This window comes from Petaurus breviceps, unplaced genomic scaffold (genome assembly GCF_028583685.1).
Source record: "Petaurus breviceps papuanus isolate PSGF00001 unplaced genomic scaffold, PetGlider_PUasm1.0 173, whole genome shotgun sequence".
NCBI lineage: Eukaryota > Metazoa > Chordata > Mammalia > Diprotodontia > Petauridae > Petaurus > Petaurus breviceps.
Genome location: NW_027185759.1, coordinates 10,109,651 through 10,122,531, shown reverse-complemented (window position 1 = coordinate 10,122,531; position 12,881 = coordinate 10,109,651).

The following is a 12,881-nucleotide window of genomic DNA, read 5'->3' as shown; positions in this document are numbered from 1 at the left end:
GGGGCACAGAATGATGCCAAGAGATCGGGAAGGATAAGGACTGGGCAGAAGACCAGAAGGATGGTCTCTATTAAGTGATGAGGTCAGAAGCCAGACTAGAACAGATGGAGAAGGATGTGGGAGGAGAGGAAGTAGAAACCACTGGTGTGAACAGATTCTGTAGGAGTTAGGCTGTAAAGGGGAGGAGAGATAGAGGGTGACAGCTTGAAGGAGGGGGGGAGCCCTGGTGTTGTGTGTAGGCATCTTGGCAGGAGCCAGCAGATTGGTAAAGACTGAAATCGTAGCAATTCGATTTATAAATGTCCTGTGCTCTGAGGCTTGCAAGACACTTTCCAGAGGTCTCATTTGTTCCTCATGTGTCCTGTGAGGTAGGGGCTGTTATTATCCCAATCTTACAGTTGAGGGAAACTGAGGCAGACAGAAGCTAAGTGACTTGCCCAGCGTCACACTATGGGGCTAGATTTGACTTTATTGAACAAGATTGGAAAGGGCAGAAATTGAGGCCAGGATGGGGCTCTCTACCTGATTCCGCAAAGAGGGGCAGAATGATCGGACAGAGGATGAAGAGTAGAGTCCAAAGCCAGATGGGAGGAAGGCGGAAGAACTTGTGAGTTCTTGTTCCAGGAGATGGCACATGGAAGGATGGTGGTGAGGTGAAGGGTACAAGGACCTCCCCAGGGAAATCAAAGCGCCCAGGTCTAAGGGGAAGAGCAGGGGGAGTGAGCGAGGCCACGTGACAGAGGCGGAGGCCGGTCTGGGGGCCGTTGGGTGACTGTTCCAGCATCTTCAGAGGATAGTACGGCAGGGTCGTGGACTAGTCTGAGTGGGGGGAACTGTAATGTAATGCCAAGGAAAGGCAACTTCCCAAGGTTCAGAATACCAGCATAGGTGCTCTCCATTTTATTCAGTGACCAACCAAGAACAGAGAAGATCAAAACATGACATCATTCCAAATACAGCATTTACTAAATGTGATTAAATAATCTCCAAGGACTACCCCACCCCAGGACCTTCCAATCATTGAATCAATTACAAAGTCTCTGTTCTAAATACTTCTCCACCCCTAGGCTATACCTTAATTAAGTCCACCACAAAGCCCCTCTTCTCAAATGGAGATTAGTTTCCAAACATAAGGTCAAAAGTTCCCCACCCCTGGATCACAATTGAATCTACCCCAGAGTTACATCAAGTTTAAACACAGCACTTAATACCCAAATGGAGGTCTTTTCTTCATCTTGACACAGGCAAGTTCTCAGCAATCTTAGTTCCTGGGGAGACAAGGCTTAGCAAGGCCATAAGATACATTGCCAATCCCTTCATGAATTTATCCTCTGTCTGTAGAACAGTCCTAGAACCCCTGAACACATTAGCAAAGCCCTCTCCCAGGATTTCTGTAAACATACAACAAGAAAATCCTTCTTCAGGGCTTCTGAACCAACAGAAAGGCTCCCAGACCCCTGCAACAACAGCACTGTCCTTCACCAGTGGACAGTATTCACTCTGTCTGCAGGACAGTCTCCAGACCCCTGCAACAACAGCACTGTCCTTCACCAGTGGACAGTATTCACTCTCTGTCTGCAGGACAGTCTGAGGGCTTCTTAGTGAACAGCCAGGTTCCAGGACTTCTTCAACAAAAGGACTGTCTTTCACCAGTGGACAAATCTGGCAAAATAACATCAAAACAGACAGACAAAGTACCAGCAAAACAGCCACGTCTCCTCAGTCCTTGGCAGCTCAGGGGGCAGGTCTCAAAAGTCCAGGGCAATTCAAAGCAGCCACCAGCAATTCTCTTAGTCTCTCTCTCTCCATGAGGTGCTGCTTCCAAAAAGATCTTCCACCTCTCTCTAGTGTCTCTCCAAATCTACATCACCAGCTCCTCCCAGTTCAGGACTTTCTTTTCACATCAAAAAGTCCATCCCACAGGTGGGATTAACAAACTCTGGGTTTTAACACAATCAATTTGAAAACCAAGCCAATACAGGGGAATCTTTAATTGCCATTACTATCACAGGAACATCCAGGACTGGGGCAGGGGGAGGGGAGACAGTGACGGAGGCTTTGGATATGGCAAATGTGAGGATGTCAAAAAGAGAAAAATTATCAGCAAAGCAATTATCAAACAAACCCAAAGGGTGACTCTGATAGGCCAGACCTCATTCCTCACCCACAGACCACCACCTCTCTGAGATCACAACTGATTCTGCATAATCCCTCATTTCTTTCCAGGCTCAACTCAAACAGTAATCTAGCATTTTAATAACTGTTGCCTTAAAAAATTCTCATAATTTCCATAGTTTGTACAACAAAAAGCTTGTAAAATAGACATAGTAGAAGAAATCGGAATCATGTGGATATAGGGCTGGCCATGTTGTTCCAATGTCAGATATACGTTTGCCTAAGAGACTGTTTTACGGGGCACTCACACAAGGCAGCCACTCCCACGGAGGTCAGAAGAAGTGATACAAGGACACTGTCAAGGTTTCTCTGAAGAACTTTAGTACTGATTGTATGACATGGGAGATGCTGGCACAGGACCACCCAGCATGGCATGCCCACATCAAAGAAGGCACCATGTTCTGTGAGCAAAGCAGAATTGAAGTAGCTCAAAAGAAATGTGAGATGTGCAAATTTAGAGTCATTGATATACACATTGCCAGAGTCAGCTCAGTTTAGGAGCTTGAAGGAAAATATGTTCATATGAACTATTTGTACTTGACCTGTAGCAGAGCCTTCTGAGCTCATATTGGTCTGATCAGTCACAGTTGAACACAATGTACCTTGTTCCCAACAAAGTGATGTCATTTTGTACAAGTCATTCCTCAGCTGATAAATGGTCAAAGAATATGAACAAGCAGTTTTCAGATGAAGAAATTAAAGCTATCTATAGTCATATAAAAATGCTCTAAATCACTATTGATTAGAGAAATGAAAATTAAAACCACTCAGGTACCACCTCATACCTATCAGATTGACTAATATGACAAAAAAGGAAAATGATAAATGTTGAACCTGTGGGGAAATTGGAACACTAAAGCATTGTTGGTGAAGTTGTGAGCCAGCTGTTTTGGAGAACAATTTGAAATTATGGCTAAAGGGCTATAAAACTATAAAAATATTTATAGCAGCTCTTTTTGTGGTGGCAAAGAATTGGAAATTGAGGGGATGCCCATCACTTGGGGAATTGGCTGAACAAGTTGTGGTATATGAATATAATGGAATACTATTATGCTATAAGAAATGATCAGGCAGACTTCAGAAAAACCTGGAAAGAGTTACATGAACTGATACTGAGTAAAGTGAGCAGAACCAAGAAAACATTGTACATAATAACAGCAACATGGTACAATGACCAACTTTTATAGACTTAGCTCTTCTCAGCAATACAATGATCTAAGACAATTCCAAAAGACTCATGGTGGAAAATGCTGTCCACATCCAGAAAAAGAACTATGGAGTCTAAATGCATATTGAAGCATACTGTTTTCTTTTAAAAAAATTTTTTTCTCATGGCTTTTCCCTTTTGTTCTGATTCTTCTTTCACAATATGACTAAAGTGGAAATATATTTAATATGATTGTACATGTGTAGCTTATATCAAACTGCTTTCCTTCATGGAGAGGGGAGAAGGAAGGGAAGGAGGGAGAAAAAAAAATTGGAACTCAAAATCTTATAGAAATGAATGTTGAAAACTGTCTTTACATATAATTGGAAAAAATACTATTAAGTGGGAAAAAAAACCCAAAGTGATGCCATTTTGGTCCTTTTCAAGAGCAAAAGACAACAATCAACCAGTCTTCTTATGGTGAAAGAAAACAACATTAACTAATTGAGGAAATCTTGCCAACCTTACACTGTCTATTCCCACCCCACCCAGAAAGTTACACCCAACTTCAAGACAGAATTTATGACACCATCTAATGAAAACCACAGCTCATGAGCCCCCATCCACTGCCAGATCAGCTCAGAAGACACATGAAGGTAAAGATACCTAATGAAATAGAATAGGAAGGCAAATAACATGGGAAAAGAATCTCCCATCCACACAGGTGGGAGAGATGTCAAGAAAAATTAAAACTGTACTTTGCATTGTACATCCAAGCCTGCCATAAACAATTTTTATTAATTTATCAGCATTCTGATTTAAATATTTCTTCTCAGAAAAAAATAAATATCCAAACAGTGAGTCCCTTCCTGCCCTGTTCACCTCCTACTAACTCAAGTCATTTTGGAGTCCTAATTTGTAGGATTCTTGAGCAAGGAGTATTTTGCAATATGATCAAACATTATAGAGCTCAGAGTAAGGTAAAAGTTCAATGAACAATTTGCTTCATCCAGCCAACATTTTTCTAAAACTATTTAATGCCTCTTTGACCATCTCTTTAAGGATTCTTCTTTTAGCTTCCATTAACTGAAGTAATCTAAGAAACTCCTTGCTTCTCTTAGGTAGATCTTACCCTAATTGAATCAAGATGGATCAACCACCCAAGGGCTCCTTGCTTCTGTCTGCTCCTTTAGTGTGAGGTTCTTTCCTGGACTGATGTGAAGTAAGGGAAACAGCACATAGTTTCAGCATTGATAGTTAACAAAGATTAAGATGGTTTCTCTTCCAGATTAAACTTAAGGCTTCAAACCAGGATAAGTTTTAAAAGTTTTCTTAACATTTCTAAAAGGGAGAAGGAGTGTCTGCTTCCAGAAAGGGAATAATTTGCAATCCTAAAGTGGCTGTGTTCCAGGTAGAAGCCCTCTCTGCCTCTGAGACTGCCCTTTGCTACTCCCTGCAGAGTTGGTGATGTCATCTGCTGGGCTGCTATCTCTGCTAAAAATTGATTGCTTCTGCTGCTTTTTCAGCGAACTGTTGCTGGGCTACTTTTTGGCTGCACCCCTACTAACCTCTTTCTCTTGGATTGCTCTCTTGACTGAGATGCCATCTGCTACTATCTGCTGAGCTCAGTGGTTGGTGCTTCTCTACCGGGCAGTGATAAAGTGCTTTTGTTATTGCACTCATACCTTCTGGGCTTATTTCACTATTTTTTTTTCGCTTCTGGATGCTACTCTACAGTGAAAAGAGCCCTGGGTGATCTCAGACTATATTATAAAGTGATAAACATCAGAACTATTTGGTACTGTCTAAAAAATAGAGTGGTAGATTAGTGGAATAGATTAGGTATACAAGACACACTAGTAAATCCCCCTAGTAATCTAGTGTTTGATAAACACAAAGGCACCAGCTTCTGGGACAAGAACTCACTATTTGATAAAAACTGCTGGGAAAACTGGAAAACAGCATGGGAGAAACTGGGTATAGACCAACATCTTATAATGTATACCAAGATAAGGTCAAAATGGGTATATGACTTAGACATAAAGGGTGATACCATCAGCAAATTAGGAAAGCAAGGAATAGTCTTATCTGTCAGAAATGAGATAGCATTATGAGATATAAAATGGATAATTTTGATTATATTAAAAAGTTTTTGCAGAAACAAAACCAATGCAACCAAGATTAGAAGGAAAGCAGAAAGCTGGGAAACAATTTTTTATAGCAAGTGTCTCTGATAAATGTATAGAGAACTGAGTCAAATTTACAAGAATACAAGTCATTCCACAATTGATAAGTGGTCAAAGGATATGAACAGGTGTAGCAGCAAGCACCCTGGAGTCCCTAGGGTGGCTGCTCACACAGGTTCTTGGATCTGTTTTGTTAAAGGAAAGCAACTCAAAATGGGTTAACAAGCTTACTTTAATCAGTCAGACATACATCGTTCACCTTGTTCAGGGGAAAAAGGTCAGCACCCTGAACTTCAAAGCATACAGGCAGAATTATCAAGACAGAAACAGATCAAGTAGACAGATTTCCAAACTGTCCAACCATTACATCCATACCAAACCAGCATCTGGGTTTTTCAAAGCCGGGGGGGCCCTGGACAACGGCTTCCCAGAATACAGATCAAATCACAGAACACTTCTCAAAGTGAGCCCCCAAAACAAAGCTACACATCAGGGCTTATATAGCCTTCTCCTGGCTCAGAGAATGTAACAACCTTTTGGACCCACTGGCCAATCAAAAACTACTGAAAAACAAGCCTCCCACCCCAGGCTTCAGGTGCACTTTAGCCTAGGGGCAGGGAAGATCTTCCAAATTTGCATTCCCATTACAACAGGCAGTTTTCAGATGAGGAAAGCAAAGCTATAGTCATATAAAAAAAAATGCTCTAAATAACTATTGATTAGAGAAATGAAAATTAAAACAACTCTGAGGTACCACCTCACACCTATCAGATTGACTAATGTGACAAAAAAGGAAAATTATAAATGTTGGAGAAGATGTGGAAAAATTGGAACACTAATGCATTATTGGTGGAGTTGTGAATTTATCCAGCCATTTTGGAGAACAATTTGGAACTATTCCCAAAGGACAATTGAACTGCATACTCTTTGATCCAGCAATACCACTACTAGGTCTGTATCCCAAAGAGATTTTTTTTAAACAGGGAAAAGGACTTATGTATTAAAAATATTTATAACAGCTCTTTTTGTGGTGGCAAAGAATTGGAAATTGAGGGAATCCCCATCAATTGGGGAATTGGCCGAACAAGCTGGGTATATGAATATAATGGAAAGCTATTATGCTATAAGAAATGATGAGCAGGCAGATTTCAGAAAGTCCTGGAAAAACTTACATGAACTGATGCAAAGTAAGGTAAGTAGAACCCAGAGAAAATTGTACTGGTAACATCCACATTGTGTGATGATCAGCTATGAATGATTTAACTCTTCTCAGTAATACAATGATCCAAGATAATTCCAAAGGACTCTTGATGAAAATGCTATCCACATGCAGAGAAAGAACTAATGGTGTCTGACTGCAGATGAAAGCACAGTATTTTTAGTTATTTTTTTCATTTTTTTTCCTTTTGGTTTGTTTCTTCTTTCATAACATGACTAATATGGAAATATGTTATATATGATTGCACATATATTACCTATATCAAATTGCTTACTGTCTTGGGGGGGAGGTAGGAGAGGGAAGGAGAAAATTTGCAACTCAGCATATTTTAAAAATGAATGTTAAAATTTTTCTTTACATGTAATTGGAAAAAATAAAATACTATTAAAAAAAGAAAGAAAAGAGTCCTAGGTTCAAATCCTGCCTCTTATACTTACTGCCCATGTGCTTATGGGCAAATCAACTTCCTTGAGCCTCTATTTGTTCATCTACAAAATAAGGTTAGAGTAGATGACTACATATGACTACATAAATCTACATTTATGATCCCATAATCCTGGCCTAGCAAAGAGTCCTTGAGGTCAAGTTTCTCTTTTTGACTACTGTTTCCTTCCTCTCCCCATTCCCCCACCCCTTTAGCAGAAATTCCTCCAGACTTACTAGATATTTGGGTGGAGGTGAGTAAATTACTTTCCATACCCACAATGCCTCTGGCTACCAGTGTTAAAGCCATAGAGATTATCCTGGACTTTCATTTAATTACACGGAAAGGACAGGAAGGGGCTGGTGACCTTTGTCCTGTATTCCAGAAAGGAAACCCAAATTACATTTTCTTCATTTTCTCTCCTTCATGGCTACATTTTGCCAATGACTTTTGTCTTTCACTCCCCCTTCAGTAAACAGGAAAATTGTGGAGGAGGGAAGCAAGGGATACAGGTTAAACTAAATAGCATTTTCCTGTTGTTATATACAACAATAACAATATTTTACTGAGTAGGAGCTTGCTTCATAATTTCTCACCAAAATTTAGGAAGAGCCTAAATATAGACCATGGGACCCTTATCCCAATTTCCACTCCATCAAGTTAGGTTCCCACATGGCTGGCTACATCTCCCCATCAAGGTTCTTAATTTTTTTTTCTTTTTATAATACTGTGGGACCAAGCCCCCATTTTGATGTGTTCTCCCTAATATTAACCACCAAGAGCCAGTAAGTTACTATTGCCCCCTCTATCATTGACTGACCCAGTGATTTATGTCTCAATATAACTTAGTATTGCTATTCCCATTTTACAGAGGAGGAAAATGAACTTCAGAGAGTTAAGTGATGTACACACAGTTTATAAGAGTCTGAGGCAGGATTTAAACCCAGTTTAGACTTATCTCGAAGTCAGGCTAATTTCTTCTCTAGTGAGAAAAGGGTTGGATAGCCTCTAGAGTTCTTTCTAGTTCTGCTTGGGGTTTTGTGATTTGAACTTTACCTTCTCCTGGTTTTTGCTTCCCTTTGGCACCTTGGAACTAATAAAAGAACAGAAAGGTAACTGAGTAGGAGGAAGAGTGCAGCCAAGAGCCTGATGAGCCTCCCCCAGCATGTCACAAGGTTGCCAGGAGTAGGTGGCCTTCAGCATAAGGTTTAGAGAAACTGTGCTGGAGAGGACTGTGGGAGTCTGACTCATGGTCTGCTGAGCTTGGGCAAGCATGTGAGAGCCCCCAGAAAAGCTCCCTAAGAGAATGTGAATGAGCAGCCTGGACTTTGTGACCACCTAAGCTAGCTCTTTCAGTCTTTGCCAGTCAGCAGAAATTTAATCAAAGAAAGAAAGCAATCTCAGATGGCCCTGAAGATCCCTTCCAGCTCTGAATCTGACTCTCTGGCCCAAATCTATAGGGACTGTTAGTGTGCCCACTGATTCCGCCCTCAGCCTGACTCCATAGACCACACTAATGTCCATGACCAGATTTCTCTTGGCTAATGAGAAAATATAGCTGTTTATGGTCTTGGGAAAATCTGTTTCCTCCTTTGCAGAATGTCCCTAGCTCCTAGCCTCTAGCTTGCCTCCTTCCTTAGTTTTCTCCTCTTCTCACCTTTGCCAGTTTGCCTCACTGAAGACTCAATTTATGGATTATCTGTGCTGATGGATTGTTTTCCTACCGGTTGCTCTGGCTTTCTGCTCACTTCCTTTAATGTGACCAGTGTCACCTACTCCCTCTCTAACAAACAAGTTTTCTGGACTTTCTGACCCCACCTGATGCATACTATGACTGCCATGTAACCCAGAGTCCCACAAGCTCCCTTGGCCAGACTCCTGTTCTCACTGTGTAATGAATCTTGGAAACAAGAAGCAGTTCTTGAAATGACCTCCAATTGGTGACTTCCCCTATCCAGACCAGGGATTTCTATTCCCCACTTTCCTATAATAAAAATTAACAGCACAATAGAAGAGCCAGGGAAGCTGTTGGGATCTTAAGTGATAAGAAGAGAGGTGACTAGGGAGGTGCTGGTAGTCTGGCCCTTCTAGGCCAGACTGGAGCATGACATCATGCTCTGTCGTATGATGGCGCTATGCTTTAGGAAGGGCAATGCTCAATTAGAAACTATACAAGGTGTGCGGGGTGATAGGTGGGGCAGGAAACCAGAGCAATGAAGGGCACCCTTTGAAGACTATTTGAAGAAACTGGTGGTGTTGAACCTGGAGAAGACATGGGGGAACATGAGAGCTGCCTTCAAGTCTGTATAACCCTTGGCTCACAGGGGTGATTGACCTCATATAGAAGGGCTAGCCTGGGGAAGAAGGGAGCAGACCCAGGAGCAATGAGGGCAAGCCACAAATTGGTAAATTCGGGTCAGAGAGCAGGAATCACTTCCAATGTAGCTGTTCAACACAGAAGGAAAGGCTGCCTCAGTAGACCCTGGGTTCTGCTTCATTGGTGGTCTTCAGAGGAAAGGCTGGATGGCCACGTAAAAGCTACCTGGATCCTAACCCAGAAGGGACTTTAGAGGTCATCTAGTCTTACCTCCCTCCTTTTACAGAGGGGAAAACTTATATAGCTGTGATTTTTTTTAAAGGTATAGGTTGGAAAAGGAGACCACTGAGGCCTACCCTCTGGCCTCTGAAACTATGGGGCTGTATTCTTCCTCATTTGATCACCCTTCCTTTCTTCCTCTTGCTTCCCTTCTTTTCTTTCCTTTTCTGAACTCTGTTCTGGGCTCTTTCTCCTCCCTACCTTCTATTGGCCCCAGCCCTGCTAAGGTGGAGACTTTTTTCTGTTACAGCAGCTAAACTACTTTGCACTCTGCCCAGAGCAAAGGGACAGAACTAAATACCTAAGGAAAAAGACCAGCTATTGCCATTAGAGAGAGAGAGATGTCTGAAATGTGACGAACTGTCTGGGAAGCCTTAACCACAGCACTTGCAGGTTGGCAAAGACCTGACACTGGCAACTAGTGGCATTGGTGAATACCCGCCCATTCCTAAGTCTAGGAAGGACATTGACTCGGCCTATCCCCAGCCACCTTCTCAAACCAATCTCTGGACTAATTGCCCCATGTGGGGCCAGTGTTTCCAAGTCCCAAGTCCCATGTCCTCATATTTAATCAGTTTAACGACTGTTAAATTGGGTAGATGTAATGGGGGATTACTCTGTGTATATACACATGTATGTATTGTGTGCATATGCATATTACACACCTACATATCTGTATATATTTATAGATAGATATGTATGCATATATGGTTGTGTATGCATGTGTGTGTATACATGTTTGTATGTGTATGTGTGTGTGTAGATAAATAGATATAGACTCTATGACTCTGGAAGAGAGAATGAAGCTAACAACACTGTGCAACTCTGCCTCACTTAAATCCAGTTCATACACAAGTCAAGACATCACCCCATGAAAATGAAAGATGAGCCACAAGAGGGTGACGCCATCCTCCCAGACCCTCAGTATCCCAACCTAGGAATCATCCTGGACTTACCTCACTCTCTCACTCACCCACCTCCATGTCCAGGCTCTTGGTGAGGCCTGTCAATTTTACCTCTGCAGCATCTCTTGTTGATTCCACGTCTACAGCATCTCTTGTCGATTTCACCTGTGCAGCATCTCTTGTTGATTGCATGTCTATAGCATCTCCTGTCAATTTCACCTGTGCAGCATCTCTTGTTGATTCCATGTCTATAAGCATCTCTTGTCGATTTCACCTGTGCAGCATTTCTTGTTGATTCCACTCTACAGCATCTCCTGTCAATTTCACTTGTGCAGCATCTCTTGTTGATTCCATGTCTATAAGCATCTCTTGTTGATTTTACCTCTGTAGCATCTCTCCAAATCTGCCCTCTTTTCTCCTCTGATACTGCTTCCACTCTGGACTGTCATCACCTCTCACTGGGGCTACTGCAATAGCTGCTGGTGGGGTGGAGGTCTGCCTGCCACAAAAATCCCACCTTCTACCTTCTACTTTTCCCAGTCCGTCTTAATTACAGTGCCTTCTCTCTATTGATGACTTACTCTTTATCGTGAATATAACTAGTTTGTGCATAAATGTTTGCATGTCATCTCCTCCATTAGATGGTGAGCTTCTCCTGTTCTTTGCCTTCTTCCTAATTTCAGGCCCAGCTGTCTTATCCATTACACTAACTAGCTACCTACCCCTAAGGAGTGGGGAAAGTTTAACTTTATATTTGTCTGGGAAATGCAGTATTCCAAAGACTTTTTCTTTTTTTTTATCAGCGCATTTAACCCAGAGTTATAACTAGGGTGAGACCATTAGACCATTGCCCTCAGGGCACTGAAATTAGAAGGTAATGACATTTCCAGACAAGAGAGCCCAGTCATTTTCATTTCCAAATTGGTGATCTAATTTGACTGCCATTTTAACCAAGTTTTCCTTGATGTTTGGTACCAAACAGGGCTTGTTTTGGTTGTCTTCTGTAACTTGAGAACCCATAATGACCAGTTTTGCAGTTTTTGAAATGCAGGTAAGATGTGTGTACCGCTGCATACATGGATAAAGAAAATCTCTAACTAGAAATGGCTTAGATTTAGATATATTGGGGGTAGGGAGAGGGGAGAGATGCTGAGCACTTAGCAAAGCAAACTACAGCTAATCTTAAAGGAGGAAACATAAGCAGAGATAATGTGGTAGCTGTGGAAAGAACAATGAAACCCAAGTCATTTGATTCCCAACTCTTTTTTACTGACCACAAGCAATTCAATCACAATCTCTGAGTCTATCTTCCTACTCATTAAAATACTTCAAAGGAATCATGATTACATCCACATGGGCACTCCCTTCTATGGTTTGCAAATTGCGATCCCTCTACAATTTGGTGAGCTGTTGTCAAGAGTGATTTTGGCTAAAACATTCATCATGCAGACAGTAGCAGCCCTCTCCAAATAAAGCTCTCCAGAGCTGGCTGGGTGGCCTAGGATTCCAACAATCAGGCAAGAGGCCTGTCCTCCTTGCCTTTTCATTTTGGTTTTGCCTTGGAGAAGCCAGAGTAACCTTTCTGATGGGAGGGAGGGGGGCAGAAAAGGGAAGGAGGGAGGGAGAGAAAGAAAGAGAGACAGAGAGAGAGACTGGAGACTTATTGGCATATTTTAAGTTTAAAATAAACCAAGGAGAAAATTGCTTTGTTAACTCATTTTCTGTATCTAAGGTGTATACCATGCACATGGAATGTGTATGTTCACATGGGCTGTCTTAAGCATCTATCCAGGTGTCTCGATGGAGTCTTCAATAGGTATCTCTGGAATCTTGCTCAAGGGGAATGTCTCTGAAGTCTCTGGGGAGGTTGGCTGGAAATCAGGGACATGTTAAAGAGGGTGCTTCTGCAAAAATATCTTTCTTATTCTCTACCCTTATTTCTGAAGAGAGTCTAGAACCAGGTGTGTTTTTCTCAAATAAGGAATGAGTAATAACTCTCTTTTCTGAAGTTCTCAAGCCAATGCCACCCCTTGTGCAGGCACACAGAATTGGGACAGCATTCTCTCATAAGTTAAGAGAGTCTTGTGCAAAATACTCTAGGCTGGGATAGAAAACCAGGCGTTCATATGTTCTAATACATTTTTTCATACATTTCATTCCTTACCTTTTTTTATACATTTCATACTGCACCGAGATTCTTTTGTTGGCTGAATTGTATATAGCCCAGAA